Source organism: Ochotona curzoniae, unplaced genomic scaffold (assembly GCF_017591425.1).
Source record: "Ochotona curzoniae isolate NIBS_2020 unplaced genomic scaffold, NIBS_Ocur_1.0 contig_456, whole genome shotgun sequence".
NCBI classification, from domain to species: Eukaryota; Metazoa; Chordata; class Mammalia; order Lagomorpha; family Ochotonidae; genus Ochotona; species Ochotona curzoniae.
Window position 1 is genome coordinate 4,369 of NW_024466329.1, and position 16,279 is coordinate 20,647.

Below are 16,279 nucleotides of genomic sequence, written 5' to 3' on the forward strand. Positions count from 1 at the left end.
GTCCAGTGGCATTCCTGTCTTTCATTGTGTGAGAATGTCAGAGGAGGGGGAGGCTAACACATCTCTCTCAGGCCTCTTTTGAGTGGCTAAGCACTTTTGACAAGAAAAGTGGGACAAACATTGGGGAAAAATAAGACAAGGTCTGTTTTTTTCTCATACAATTGGCTCTTCTTTCTGCTTGTAACTCACTCCTTTTCTTCCATTATCAAATAAAGATGAGTAAGTATCCATCATTCTGCAAGCACAAAGAAAAATATCCTAAGAGCAATAATAAAATATTTTTTGCAAGAACTGTGTCTTAAGAATGAGCCCCTGAACAGATTTAGACAGCCTAACAACACAGTCAATTGTGAAAAACCAGAATATCCCAAGCAGATCACAAAACTGCAAAAAGTACTTGGCCAGGTACCCCCACTTTCTATAATGTGTCCATATTGTGCTGTGCCCATATTGTGGTGAGGTATAGTGACAAAGTCCATGATTGAATTATATCAAGTCAGATCACAAGTAGTCCAAGGTGTTCCTGTCTTTCTTTCCCCCATGCTTCCAATCATCACAATTTTCTGAATTTTCTCTCCAGGAGTTAACCCTAATCAGTTCTGATTTTGTTTTTGCTTGCATCTTAAGAACACTATTTATATGTGACATGTTTAAATTGTGCTGCATATAAAAATCCGTAAGTGATGTGTTCCTTAATTGGAGCATTTGCTATGGAAAGTACTTTTCCAATTTCTCAGTAAGTATACCAATAGTTGACCAAGTTAGAATACCTGCTGATCAGGACAAAGGGGCTGAAACTAGCATACCCTAGCTCCAGAAACAACTTAGTACTTAATGATGTGAAATCACTTGTTAATTCCTCCAAAATAGAAGGAGAAAAATTAATTATATCCAATATAAGAACTGGAAACAGGTCATGAGAATGAGAGTACTCTGAGTGGCTCTGATCTCTGGGCTGGGATATTTGCCACACCTGGAGCTCTGGAGGTAGAGGATACATTTGTGATGTTTGTACAGATAAAAAGCCATGTACACACTGCTTCAGCCATGAGACTCTGAAAGGTGAGGTCCCGGAGAGTCATGAGGCAGAGGAAGAGCCATCTGACCATTTGTGGAACTGGCAGCATGCAGCAATTCCCAATATACATTCTAATACTAGACCTATTCATGCTGTTGATTACTGTGATGTAGTGGAGAAAGTTAGAGCTTATGAGAAAGCTAAAGACCCAGAAGATGAGGAGGTAGGAAAGAACCTGCCACACAGTGCGTGGTTTGAGCTTTCTCCACAAGGTGTTCCTAGTACTGATAGTGATGGCACTGACTACACTTAAGAGGCAGGTGGTGCATATGGAGAGACTTTGAGCCACCCTACTCAGTTAAATCACAGTTTTAAAAATAATATTTTGTAGGAAGTTACTGAGAAGAAATGTTGATAATATGCTTGAGAATACTCTGTCACAAAATGCCATAATTTAATGTCTGTGGCTCTTTCCTCGGGACCCATGGTAATCATGTGGCTATGCTTCGGAAACAGAAATTAATTCCCTCTGACGCCAAGTCCAATGAGAGAAAGGAAGATCGCTCTTTGTATGTGGATACTCGAGCTCATTCTGCACTTTTATACATCTGAGTAGGAAAAAAAAAAACTTTGGAAAAAGACAAATGAGCAAGGTTACATGCTTCATGTGTGGTTTCCATCTCATCTGCTAAAATGAGAATAACAAGAACAATGTGATTCATAAAGGTACATGACTAAGCTTGTACTTCCCTCAATTATCTTTGTCATTTTATATTTTGCCTGCATGTTTTATAAAAGTTGGTGATATGTGGCAATCCTGCCTCTCTTCACATATTTCCTGACACATGGTCAGTCACTGCCCTGTAATCCTGCATGCCATTTCACCTCCCTGACATGATCAGTCATCCCTGCCATGCTGTGAGCACTGTGAGTTCCCTGTTACGTGTGCTTTAGTGGCCTCTGCTCAATCCTAGAGTGTGCTAAGTGTGGTCTGCAGGTGTTTCATGGCTGAAACTTTCTATGCAGAGTTGTCCAAAGAAAATATCCACCAACCTCTAATAGGAAACGCTCTCTCTCTCACTCTCTTTTCTCTCTCTCTCTTCCTCCTCCTCCTCCTCTTCCTCTCTCCCCTATAACACATGAGCTGGACCAGTTACAACTGACATAGAAGTGCAAGCCAAGTTACGATGTGCCTTCTGCCTGGGTCCCTAGGTAATGCAAAGTCATCCCCTCATCTCACAGTCTCAAAGAAATAGATGCATATCTGACCCGCTTACTTCTACTACATGATCCGATTTTCTTCCTGTAACTCCCTCTATATTCATGTAGATCCAAATCCCATTTTAAAGATCTGTTTGAAGCCACTCAGACAAAATCAATGTCCTTTTGATGCTCTCCCTGAACATTGTCTCATCTCACCACCTTCTCAGCCAGAAATGATAACTTAATATCTAAGCCACAGTTGGTGAAATATTTTCATAACTCATTCTCTCTCGAGGTTTTTCCATCAATTTGTTACCTGGTGACATTCAAAGCAGAAATCGGTTTATTTGAACTCATACCTCATGACTTCTCTTCCCATTAGTTCAAGCATGTTTCTTCTCTTTTTCATCTTACATTTTCTTCAGTGGTCTCCTTGCTTTCTTATCAAACTTACACTGCACTGCTAAAGTACACTGAACACTTTCAAATGAATTAAATCTAAGCATTCACATTATCATGGGGGCTTGGATATATGTTCTATCCAAACTCCCTCACTTGTTGTCATGTACTTTTTCCACAACTGATACCTGTTTGTCAACAGGCAAGCTACTCCTCTTGCCTAAAAAATCCTCACTGGACCTACTGGATTGTGCCATCACTGTCTCCTTTTCACTTTTCTTCCAGCACCTGACTATGGAAATCCAGAGAGGTTTCATTTTGTATACAGAGTCTAGGCAACCTGGCTCTGTGCTTGCAAAAATGATATCCAATGCAAGTTGATCAAATGAAAATCAACTAAGCATGAGCTGCTGTCTGTGTATGCACAGGTGAATGACAGAGATGAAGTCCAAGGCCATTAGGGAAGCAGCTATTTGAGGAGACTCCCTTTCTCTGTGAATCGAAGAACTCTGTGTCCTAGAAAACTCATGAGCATCACTGTTAACCATACATTTGTTAGCACCTCCAGTGTTTTCTCATGAAGAGGAACAAGTTATAGTCAAGGCTCATAGGTATGTGGGAGCAAACAGAGGCAGGTCCTTGTGTCCCACTGGTATGGCAGCCCCTTGTCTGGCCACTCTTAATACCTGATTCTCTCAGCTTGATATTCGCAATATAGAGCTGACATACACACTTCACATGGTTATTTTGGATGTATGCTTCAAACCCAGTGAAATTTTGTTGATTTAAAATGCACTGCCCTAATTCAAATATCTCAATATGGTGTTGCCTCTGTTTAGTATCCAGCTTTCTTTTTAAAATTTTAAAGAAAATTTTCAGTTGTTTTTGAAATTTCATTCATGAGTCAATTATTGGGACATAGTGGGTTAAACCAGTGTCAGCAATGCAGGTGCACCATAAAGGTGCCAATTTAACTCTTACATGTTCCACTTCCAACTTATCTCCCTGCTGATGGCATGGGGAAATCATAGGAAATAATTTAAGTGCTTGGATTCCTGTACCCATGTGGAGGACCCGGCCCAGCTCTGGCTCTTGTTGCCACTTATGGAGTGAAACAGTGGATGGAAGATTTCTCTCTTTCTGTTTTGGGGAGGTGTTTTTTTTTTTGCATGTATGTATCCTTTTATTTCTGTAATTCTGTGTTTAAAAAAAATCATTAATTCTTAAGAAAAAAAGTAGCATTGATTCATTCATATCTTCCTTCTTAAGATATTTCTCCTAACATCAGATGATCTAATTGAGAGTGTGTGTGTGTGTGTCTTTTGTTTTGGTGTTGGTCAGAGAGAAAAAGAGAGAGAGAGAGAGAGAGAGAGATTCCTCATCTGTATTTTCCAAATTCCTGCAACATGTTGCAGTTCCCTGAGAACAACAAACTCAATCTGGATCTCTCCATGTGTGTGGCAGGAACTCAACTCCTTCAGCACTCCCTGCTGCCTATTGGAGTGCACCTGGGCAGGAGGCTGCAATCAGAAGAGCCAGGACTCAAACCCAAGCCCTCTGCTATGGGATGTGTGTGTTGCAAGCAGCATCTTCACCACTACACCAACTGGCAGCTACTAGGTTTAACCTTTTACCTATCCTCTGGCATTTTGTGCTGATGTTCAACTATTGCACATAGTTTTGTGACTACTTAGTGTAGCACAATCCCAAAACTGAAGGAAATAATATAGGTAATGTGCATGTTAATTTGCCGGATATAGCCATTCCACAAGATGCATAGACTTCAAAACATGGCTTTGTTCCTGGTTAACCCATTCATTCTTGCCTGCCAATGTAGAATATTTAAGGCAGAGATAAATATTTAAAATCTCATTATTAAAAAGGATACAAAGTTTAAGGGCACACAAATATGTGACAATCTTCTGATTTCCTTTTGGGCATACTCAGTTTTACAGTTCTTGCATTCTGTGAGCTTACAATCTAGTTCCAAGTTTTTCAGTGTTCAAGGTGCTTGGATTTACAGGCCATTAAGAGCAGAAATTGCTGTGGCAAGGTTCTTCTGGAGTCTGTCAAGGGAAAGAATGAAGGGGGGTCGCTTATCCTAATTCCAAACATAAGAAGGGCCTCTCAGCAATAATGCAGGAGTCATGTTGCACAAGATACTACTCAGGGACATTAACACCATAGGAAATAGTTGTAGTGAGAAAGAAACTCACTCAGCATGCCAGGTGGTCCATGATGTGGCTTAGCAGTGCAATATGGACATTGGGGTCCACTGTGCTGAATGCATCCCAGCTGAGAGTCCACAGCCTACATCCAGTGCAGGTTTCAAAACCGGCCTTTCTGAGTGAGGGGGGAGGTCTGACTGGAGGGAACTGCAGCTGCAAGCACCCAGCAAGCATGTCAGAGAAGACCTTGCAAACTGCCTGAGAGACTCAGCTGTGCCTAACAGTGTCCTGTCTTTCCAGCCACAGGGAGGCAAGGGAAGAGGAAAGCAGGCCACATGCCTCACTTGGATTAAAATTGCAGGCTCTGTCTGTAACAGGAGAACATGTGCTTCTGATCTGAAGGCTTTGTTTTTTTTTTTTCTTTTGTTAGTTTGTTTGTTTTGCCTTAAACTGCCTGTGGGCCATTAGACCACTCAGTTTTGATATTGAAAGTCAAGTATCTCTTTAGTTGGAAGCCCAGCAAATATACAATTGGAAATAAAATAAGATTTTCTTTACAATATAGCCCTGGGATTTGCCATTTAAAATGTAGCAATATTTTCAAGGTTTTTTTTTTTTCCCCAAGTAATCTTGAAAGCCCAGTCCCTTTGACACCCTGAGACAGTAACTGACGTGAGAGGTGTCAGTGCCACACCCTTGGCTGAGCCTGGGTTTACATCCTTGGTCTGGTAGGTACCTGTTCCTTAATTTGGGGACCATAGGCTTCCTTCCCGGGGTCTCTGCTTCCTCATTTTAAAGTGTGCACAACTTGAGCCACAACTGCATCTTCTAGTATACTTTCCTCTTTCGTAGGCTCCATAAATGATTTAATAATTGGGAATTCACAGCAATACAAAACAGGTCTGATCAGTAAATGAAGAAGTTTGTAGGGATATGTTGACTCAGAAATGTTTATAGGGATATATTGACTCACTCTTAGTTTATTCAGTGTCATTGGGTCTGGATGGTGTGACAATGCAGAGGTTCATAAAACCAACACTGCAATCACCTACTCTGAAGTTCAGATTCTGGGTGCCCCAAAGTCTGTCTGCACACCACCGCTGTAACCCCAATCCACTGTAAGGACAAGGAAGTGCTTGCTCTGCAGTGAGAAGCAGACACATGGGTGAATGTTGTTTTTGCATGTGTATGGTAAGACCTTGCAACAATTTCTAAACAGCAATAATTGGTGTTTTTTTTTACAATAATTGGTGTGTTCCTCACAGCCGATCTTCCTCCAGCGTGTCTACAACTGTAAAACAGTGTCCTGTACTTTGTTTAAAGAGCATTACTTTAAAGGGAAATTGCAAAATGAATGTCAAAATCCTAAGACAACAGATAAAGCTATGAGGAGCACATGCTGAAGAAAAAAAAAAAAACTGAAGTACAAAAGGACATTCAAAGAGACAAACGAAGTGAAAACAAACAACAAAATCATCGCAGAGCTGCAAGGTATACACAGGCCAAGAACTTGTGGGAGGGGGAGCTAAACATACAGGCTTAGAGCCCACTGCTGCCTAATCCCCTAGACACCCTCAAACCTGTGATATGGAGCAGCCTCAGGCTCGAGGCATCAATGTTGCTGCTGCACAGTATCTCCCTCCAGGATCACACAAGAAGGTGCAGCTTGATGTGCTGGAGAGTGATAGCCACCCTCTCCCTGGATGCTCACACATTTCTCTTCCACAGGGGACAGGAAAATCTGAGACCCTGCCCTTTCTCAGCCTGACCCTGACAAGCCTGATATGCACAGCTTTCCTTCCAGAGCAAAGGCAAATCCCCTGAACACACACACAGACACACACACACACACACACACACACACACTCAGCCTCACTCACCTGAGCAGTCTGCAGGACTGTGGCAGGAGCTGTGGCAGAGCAGCACAGACAGGCCTGTTTATCCTTCCCTAATCCCAGCACTCAGGGACACTCTCAGTGCTGTCAGCATGTCAGTGTAATGAGTTTGGCTCCTTCTGCATGATGTGGGTCCCTGGGGCCAGCTCTGCCCTCTCCCTGCTGAGCCTTTGACTGTTGAGTCCAGAAACATTCTGATCCTGATTACTCTGAACCTACAGTAATGAGCAGAAGGCAGCACGGGGATGAGCAGGTCTCAGAGGAGTCCAGGTAGATTGGACTTGATTGTGATTTCATGTCACTTCTTGTATTCACTACCAAGATTTTGGGACAAATTGTAATAAGTGTAGGGGCCCAGCACATCTGCCTAATGATTAAAGTCCTCACCTTGCACGCACTGAGCTCCCATATGGGTGCAGCTTCTAGTAGCAGTGAGGCGGCTTCTCATTCAGCCCCCTGCTGGTGGCCTGGAAAAGCAGTTTTGGATGCCCAAAACCTTGGGATCCTGCACCCACCTCAGAGAGGGAAGAGGCTCCAGTCCCCTGGCTTCAGATCAGCTCAGCTATGATTCAGAGGCCAACATATTGTGCAACAACTTCACACATGTATAGAATTATTTTGAAAAATTAAAATAAGCAAAAAAAACCAATTTTTTAACCACATACATTTTATCACTGAAAAGCCGTATTCACAAATAGGAGAGGCAGAGAGAAAGATTTCCCATCTGTTGATTCATTCCAGAAACAGTTAAAATGGACAGAGCTGATTCAAAGCCAGAAGCCAGGAGAGTCTTCCAGGTCTCCCTGACAGGTACAGAGTCCTAAGGCTTTGGACCATCCTTCTCTGCTTTCCCAGGTCACAGACCGGTACTGGATGAGAAGTGGAGCAGCTGGGACATGAATGATTGCCCATATGGAAGGTCTGTGATAAAAGCTGGAGGATTAGTCAGTTGAGCCAATGCACTAGTCCTTCAAACAAGTACTTTTCTCAAAGGAATATTTAGAGTACAAAAACAATTGCAAATCTTTTCATCCATGCAGTATCAAGTGGGCAAAACTGTGTATAAACAGGAGAATGGAAGGTTATGCTCTGACTGTGACGATTTTGTACAAGTGCCCTGCTCAATATTGGGATTTGATGCACAATATGGAAAACAAGAGCATTTTAGTAATAAGAACAGACAAAAATTTAAGAAGTAACTGATAATCTGTGAGCCTTAGGACATAACCCTTCAGAGAGTAGCCTGTGAAGGCCATCCCCAGGAGTGAGAAATAGTGTGTATCGGCTGGTGTTGAAGTGTACTGAGTACAGTCTGATGTACTGATGGTCATAACGCTGATGGTACTGATGGTCATGTTGCTGATTGGAATCCCAGCTGCTCCACTTCTGACCCAGCTCCCTGCTAACGCACAGGGGAAAGCAGGAGAGGATGGCCCAAATCCCTGGGCCCCTGCCCCCATTCAGGAGATCTGGAAGATGCTTCTGTTTCCTGGATTCAGAAAGTCCCACGTCCTACCCTTGCAGCCATTTGGCGAGGGAACCAGTGGATAGAAATCTCTTTCTGTGTCTATGCATTTTTCTCTGTGACTCCAACATTCTAATATATATACAGACTTAAAAAAAAAAAAAGAACGCTTTTAAAAAAGTTGGAAAGGCTCCTTTTATTCATGAATCTTGGAAAATGAACGCTGATTTTATCTTGAAAGTTGCGGTTCACGATGCTGCTGATGGCCACAGTTTCTGAGATCTCCAGGACACAATTGTCTTTGCAAGTGTCAACTTACAGTGGAAACACACAAGAAACAGGTGTTTAGCATCAAGTTCAGAAACGGATCTTTGGCAGATTGAGCCCTATGGTCAGCCAATATCTATTCATGTTTGAAAACAATTGTCCAGAAAGGAAGACACAACTATCAGTCCTGCACAGCAAGCCTCCAAGCGCATGCGCAGCAGATGGCCTTCGTGAGGCGTGAGGTGTGCATGCGTCACATCCTGTAGCTTGGCAACGCTCATTGTGACGTGAAGTGGACAGTCTCTCAGCAGCCAGACTTGGGGCTCATCTGCAAGGCTGGTCTTGGGTTCTCCAGGCTGGAAAAAGTGCCGATAGTCTCGGCCATGTACACTCTACCTCTCATCTTAAGAAAGGCAAGTGTCTCTTAAACGGCCCCAGGAGTGGGGATGTTGAGTAGGATGAAAACACAGTCGAGGGACAGCCTGCCAGAGGAGGATCTGCAGAAACCCCTCTCAGAAGCCAAGGCAGGGAGTCAGGTGGAGAAGAGCAGCTCCAGCCAGTCAGGAGAAACAGTGGGAAGTGTGGGGACCAGACCAGGTAACGGGGCCTGCCTGCTGGGCTGGGTACTGGAGGGTGGGAGAAATGAAGCATCCAAGGCTCAGGGCACACAGTGGTTGGGCACTCCTGTGACAGGGATGCCAGACTCCAGTCCCCGCAACTACTGCTGCACACGGGTTGCATCTTATATTCATAGGAAAATGTAAATTGTAACAGGAATCTGTGTTGACTCTGGAAAACTAGGGAAAGTTTTGTGTCATTAAAACTAACTTGCTGAAGAAATAAGATTCAAACGATGGGACAGCAGTTGTAAGTAGCGGCTAAAGATACTGCCTATTATTCCAGCACCCCATGGAGTGCCAGTGCATGTTCTGACTACTCTACTTCCAGTCATAAAACACATATTGGGAAAAGCATCCAAAAATTAAGTATCTGGGCCCTTGTTCCCCAAGTGGGAGACTTGCATGAAGCTCTTGACACCTGGCTTTATTCTAGATGAGATTCTTCCTGTCTCTCCTATATGTCCCATTCTCTTTTCCTTCCCTCTGTTTCTGTAAATCTGGCATTCAAATAAAGTACACAAAATGGTCAAAGTCCTTGAAGAAGATACACATTTCTAGACATTTTACAGTGAAAAAGAAATGACTAAGAATGAACTAAAAATCAAATAATTCTAAAGGTTAGTTTATTAAAATAAGCATCCGAACCTCCCTGGAGTGTCTGGTAGAGCACTTTGTACACTGATTGGGATGGCCATCGTGCACACAGGAGTGCTGGGCCTGAGTCCTGCCCCCTCCTTGCTCTTCCAGCTTTCCCCTTAGGTGTAGGCAGGGATGCAACACTGAACTCTAGGCTCCTGCCTTTGACTAGGGCCATCCCCTGCTAGTGATGGTCACCTTTCTCCTTTCCCACTTTCCAATAAAACCAAATTAGAAAGGACACATCTCTTGTGAAACCCTGAATGGTGAAATGTCATCTGAAGCTGTGGCTTGTTTGAAAGAAGAAATGAATTGTCTTCTCTGATACCATGTTTTTACCAGAGGGCAACTTTATATCTTGGAGAGCACATTTTCCTGGATTGTAAAAGTTCCATGTCATTGTACCACAAAACAGGCGCCACAGCATGCTTGACCCCTCAAGTGAGCTCTTTTCTGCAGTGAACTCTTTCAAACTGCATGCAATGATTTCAAAATATTTTAAAATTGTATGTGAGAAGGAAAGGCAGAGATTATAAAATAAACTAGTATTCATTGATCAGTTGATTCTGAGCTGGACACCCCATTATATCCTTCACATGTATAACTTCTTGTAGTTATCACAACAGTTTTGAGAATATGCTGTTGTAATTACTTGTTACAAATTAGGCTGCTTAGGATCAGAAAGGTGCATTAGTTGGTGTCTAACTCCACAGTGCACAAGTATCTGACTCATGATTTGGTTCTCCCCCTACCTGGCAGTCTATACCCTTGCCCTGTTGCTGAGCCTAGATTTACTGTAACAGAAGCACTGGCATGAAGACACCCAGTACAAATCATGTGACTTCTGAAAGTCAGAGCTAGGTTACTGTGGGCCTGGACCGTGATCTGCTGACTTCCCAGAAGCATGGGCAGGAATCTGAATCAGAGGCGGAACAACCGGGGCTGATGCCAGCATTGCAGAGGGAAGCTTCACGTGCTATGCCACAATGTCAACTCCAATCCTTTAACAGGGTTAAATTAGATTTGTTTGAGAATCCATTACTTCTAGGTTCCCTAGTTTGGCAGTGTATAGTTGTTCATGACAGTTTCTTATGATGTTTTTTCATCACTAATTTTAGTTAATGTTTTTCTCATTTGTTTGTTAGTCTAGCTATAATTTGTTTTGCTCACCTTCTTTTAAAATAGTTTTTCTTGTAATAATTTGTATTTTTCATTTCAATTCCATTTATTTTTGCTGTCATTTTAAAATGTTTTTTTTAAATTCCTGCTCATTTTTAAAAATAATTCTTTGAGATAGTTAATTTATTTGAGATTTTAAAAGATTTAGAAGGCAAATTTTCAGAGAAGGAAATACAGAGAAAGATCTTTCAGATGCCAATTTACTCCGCAAATGACCACAATGGCTGAAGCTGAGCTGATGCAAAGCCAGGAGCCAGGGTCTCCCATGTGGGTGCAGTGTTCCAAAGCTTTGGGCCATCCTCTCCTGCTTTCCCAGGCCACAAGAAAAAAGCTGGATGGGAACTGGAGTATCTGGGACAGAAACCAGCACCCATATGGGATCCAAGCATGTGCAAGATGAGGATTTAGCCACTGAACCGTTGTGCTAAGCCTGAGAGGTTTCTATTTTTGCAAGTGTTTGATATTATAAATATTTATTTTGGGACTCTGCTATAACTCGTGGATTTCATATTTTTGCTTTTATTTTCATTACTTCTACATTTCTTCTTTTGATTAATTTATTGAGTGACACATTGATCATACAGTAGCACAATTTTCTTATGAATAATTTTCTTTTTTCATTTCTTCAGTGACATATTGGTCATCCAGTAGCATGTTGTTTAACTTCCATAGGGTTGTATATTTTCAGTTTAGCTTCTTATTGACTTTGTCTTATGGTTTTTAATTTAAGGAGAAATACAGTAAGACTTGTTTTTCTTATATTTACTGAGAATTAATTTATAGCCTAATATGTGGTCTATCCTATAATGTATCTATGTGTTAATAAATTCTTTAGTGAAATGTTCTGGGAAAATCTGTGAGATAATTTTTTATCTGCAGATTTTTCTTTCTGGATGAATGTTGCTTGATAATAGTAAGATGTTAAATTCCCAAAGCAGGACCCAGCTCGATAGCCTAGTGGCTAAAGGCCTTCCCTTACATGCGCCAAGTTCCTGTGTGGGCACTGATTCATATCCTGGCTGCTCCACATCCCTTCCAGCTCCCTGATGTAGCCTGGGAAAGCACTAGATGATGGCCCAAGACTTTGGGACACTGCACCTGCACGGGACACCCGGAAGAAGCTCCTGGCTTTAGATCAGCTCAACTCTAGGCATGGCAGTCACTTGGGGAGTAAACCAGAGGATGGAAAATCTTTCACTCTGTGTTGCTTTCTCCCGGTAATTCTGACTTTCCAATAATAACTAAGTCATTTTTTCAAAATATTCCCAAAGTATTGAAATATTGGAGTGAGTCTTTCACTTTAGGTTCTGGTTCACTTTTGGCAGTTGTCTCAATGGTTTTCATTTTTAAGATTTATTTTTGCTTATTTGAGAGGCAGAGATGCACAGATGCAGAGAAGGGCAAAGACAGAAAGAGAGGCTGTGTATCATTATCTTTGATGTTAATTCTTGTAGGGAGAGTATAATTGTTTCCTTTTTATAATACGGTCTGCAAGCATAAAACTTTTGAATGTGAATATGATGTATTTGCATTTAAGGTTATTACTGATCAAAAGAACTAATCCCTAACATTCTGTTAATGTGATACTGATTACATAGTTTCTATTGATGAAGATGATATTGTCACATGTTTTAATGATGTTTACTTCTGATATAAATAGTACCTTCAAAAATCTCACAAGGCTGGTCTGGTGGCAAATTCACTGTCTAGCCAATACCTTACTTTTTTTTATTCTAAAAGATAGCTTTAGTAGATATCATCTTGTTTGAGGCTTTTTGTTTTTTATCCAAATCTTGTACATATCATTTCACTCTTTCTTGGCCTATAAGTTTACATTTCAGAAGTCTTTGTTAATCTAATTTACTTTCCTTTATAGGAATGTTGACATTTTTACAATCTGTAGGATTCCGTCTTTTTCATTAACTTTATAAAATTTGTATATAATGTGTTTCAGAGAATATCTTTTGCTCTTGAATGTAGTTGGGATCCTTGCAATGTTCTATGTATGTTTGCCCTTGTATGTTTCATACTTGAGACGTTTTCAATGATTATTTCAGTCTTTTTTTTTCTCCTTTAGGAATCCTTAGATTTGTTTAATGGCATTGTATATGGCATATCATCTTCCTCAGTTCCTTTTTTTAAATTTTTGTCTGTGTTATTTCAAAATTGTTTTTCTCTATGAGAAATTCTTATGTGTTTTATTTTATTTTTTTAATGTGAACGGGAAGGTTACAGAGAGAAGAATAAAAGGGTCTTCTATTCAGTCTTTAACTCTTCTACTGGCCTTAGGGCCTGAGGATGGGCCAGGCAGAAGGAGGGAACCAGAAGCTACTTCAAGGTCTCTCACATTGGTGTACAATTCTGTGGCATATTCGGTACTTCCCCAGGTGCATTATCCAGGAGCTGTATTAGAAGTATTGAAGCCAGGACTTTCCAGCCCCTTTACATGATGATGCATGGAAAATAGTGGCTTAACTTTCTATATAAAAGTTAAGACCCCCAAATTAGAAATGTCTTGCTGTGCTCTTCTTGAAGTTTTGTTTTATCAATTGTGGGTGTTTTTTTACTGATTATTATCTCTTTATAGTGTATATCACTCATGTGATCTATGGCTTTCCTCACTTCTCTTTCTTCCTCACTGTTTCTATACTCTTGCATTTTGTTTCCCTTTAGCATCATTTTGAATTCTTATACAGAATCTGCATGGATTTCCTACAGGTCAAAATCTAATTCTAGAGAACTACTGAGTTCACTTAGAGATGCCACACTTTCATATTTTCTGTGTTTTTGCACTGGCAATTGCACAACTGCCATGATAATTTTTTGTTATGGAATGAATTTTATGAGTTTGAGATGTGACTTTGGTCATAGTTGAGCACAGCACTGTAACTTCTGAATTATTTCTTCAGAGCTCAACAATGTCAGCAACCTGTATTGTCTGCAGTGCTTTGTGAATGGCTGGTGATATTACTGAAAGGGGCATGATCCTAAGGTGTTGGATGTCAATCACATGAGACATTTTTATGGCTGTTTCCATGTTTCTAATGCTATAGGACACAGAGAGCCTTTTCCTTTTTCCTGAGAGACAAGTAACCGTGACACTGTTTCTGTACACAGGCAGCTGTAGCCTCCAGACTCTATGATATGGATAGGATCTTCTTCTGAATAATCCTAGGACTTCTAGCACCAACAACCCAGGTCTTTAGCACCAACATCCCACGTGTTAAGTGCTCATTGTCCAAGCATTACATTATTAATACAAGATATACTAAGAGTTTCACATTTATAATCGTTGGCATGGGTAATTGAAATACAGTCAGGTTATTCCCTCAATATCACAGTTTGTTCCAGAGTCTCTTAGGAATATAATACTAATTGCCACAGTCCTGAAGCTGTGCAATGCAGTGCGTTCCTTCTCCAGATATCACAAAGTGAATACCAGATTTTTTTCAGTTTTGTGAACTGACAAAAATGAGTTTGAAACAGAAATAATAGCAAGGTCTCCTAGCGCCTACATTTAAGTGTAAGACTGAGAGCATTATGCTCAGTAAGTCAGTCCCAATAGCACAAATATCATATATTCTCTCTGATATAAAACATCCTTCATGTAAAATTCCAAAAAATGACATGGTTACATATATACATATATTCTCATAGATGAACTGTATATTGGAGATTGAGAAGTAATATGTGTTACAGTGCACATCTCTACTCTGAATAAAAGGACTGTCAGTGAATCATTCAAATAAACCTTGATAATATGTTAGATTTTCCTTTTTTAGAAAATGGTTCATTTATTTTTGCTTGAAAGGCAGATTTATAGAGAGAAGGAGAGACAGAGAGATAGAGATCTTTAATCTGCTGGCTCAGTCTCCAAATGGTCATTATGGTAGGAACTGAGCTGATCTGAAAACAGGAACCAGGAGTCTTTTCTGGGTCTCTGACATGGATGCAAGGACTGAAACACTTGGGCCATCTTCCACTGTTTCTGCAGGACACAAACAGAGAGCTGCTGCAGGCCACAAACAGGGAGCTGAATTGCACGTGGAGTAGCCAGGACAGGAACCAAAACCTGTGTGGTATGCTTGTTGATTCACAGCACCAGCTCCAAAAATGAATTTTCTACTTTTATCTATAGCTACAATAGCATAATAAATTTAAAAAGCAGAATGTTTAATTTGTATCTGTAAATAAAGGACTGTACTAGCTTTTACATAGGCGGGTGTGGCTGGGGGAAGTGTATGAGGTTATCCTGCAGGTGACCGGGCAGGGTCAGATTGTCTGAACCAGAGGAAGAATCAGAGCAGGGGGCAAACAGTGGATGCTTTCAATGGAGTGCAGCAGTGAAGGTAAACTCGATGTCAATCGCTAGAGATAACCTAAGTTGTCCTGACACCTGGCCTGCATCAATGAGTCTCTAGCTGAATCTGACGAAGCTCGAGCAGTTATGCACCAGGGCAGTGTATTGTCAGCTCATAGACGTGTTGTTTCCTTGCTCCATTGCCTTGAAGAAAGTGAAAATCCAAGGTAAACTAGAAGAAAAATACATCCAGAACTTCAAAATACTACAAGCAGCTTTTAAGAAAAGGGGTGTTGGCAAATAATTCCTTTGGACAAATCAGTAAAATTTCAAATTAGAGACATCTCAGGACAATTTTGAATTTGTTCCCTGATTCAAGTTTGTTTTTTGTTTGTTCTTGATGCAGACTCTGGTGGAAAGGATTATGACCCTGTAGCTTCCAGTCAAGATCCAGAAGCTGCTGCTCCCTCACTTGTGGCTCCAGCTCTGAATAAACTGAAGAAATGTTTCAGTTCTAGCAGTGCAGCTCCACAGAAGCCCATTTCAACACAAAGAACCACTGCAGCTCCTAAGGTTGGCCAGGAGAAGGTGCACCCGAATCCTGGGATGGGCAGTGGGGATGATGGAGCAGATGAACTGATGGAGCAGGTCAACACATTGAAACTTATTGTCAAAGACTTGGAGAAAGAGAGAGATTTCTGTTTTGCAAAGCTAAGAAACATTGGATTTATTTGTCAGGAAAACGAAGGGGAAAACAGCCCTGTTGTGCAGAGGATTATGGACACTCTGTTTGCTATGGATGAAAGCTTTGTGATACCTGCTGAAGGGAGCCCACAAAATAACAAGAGTACTAACCACCTGAAACAGCAAAGCAACGTCTGAATTCTTCACTCCAAATCGTATGCTTAACTGTAAAATATGCCCTTTTATTATCCTTAGAGGACTCGCCTTTTTTATTCATAAGTAATAAGTACCTCTTCTTTAAAAGTGCACTTTAGAGAAGTTTCATTGCTTTTCCAATAAGTTTAAGCTTACAGCAGAGAAATATTAACATCTAGTTGGTTCCCCTGGAGAACACAGGCTGACTGCAGGGCTCTCACCATGCGGATGCTGTTCACACTGATGCCTG

At 41.1% G+C, this 16,279-nt stretch overlaps 1 pseudogene; it reads left to right on the forward strand.

Moving 5' to 3' along the window:
• The first annotated feature begins 15,208 nt into the window (after positions 1–15,208).
• On the forward strand, positions 15,209–16,032 carry LOC121160768 (annotated as a pseudogene).
• Positions 16,033–16,279: the final 247 nt, after the last annotated feature.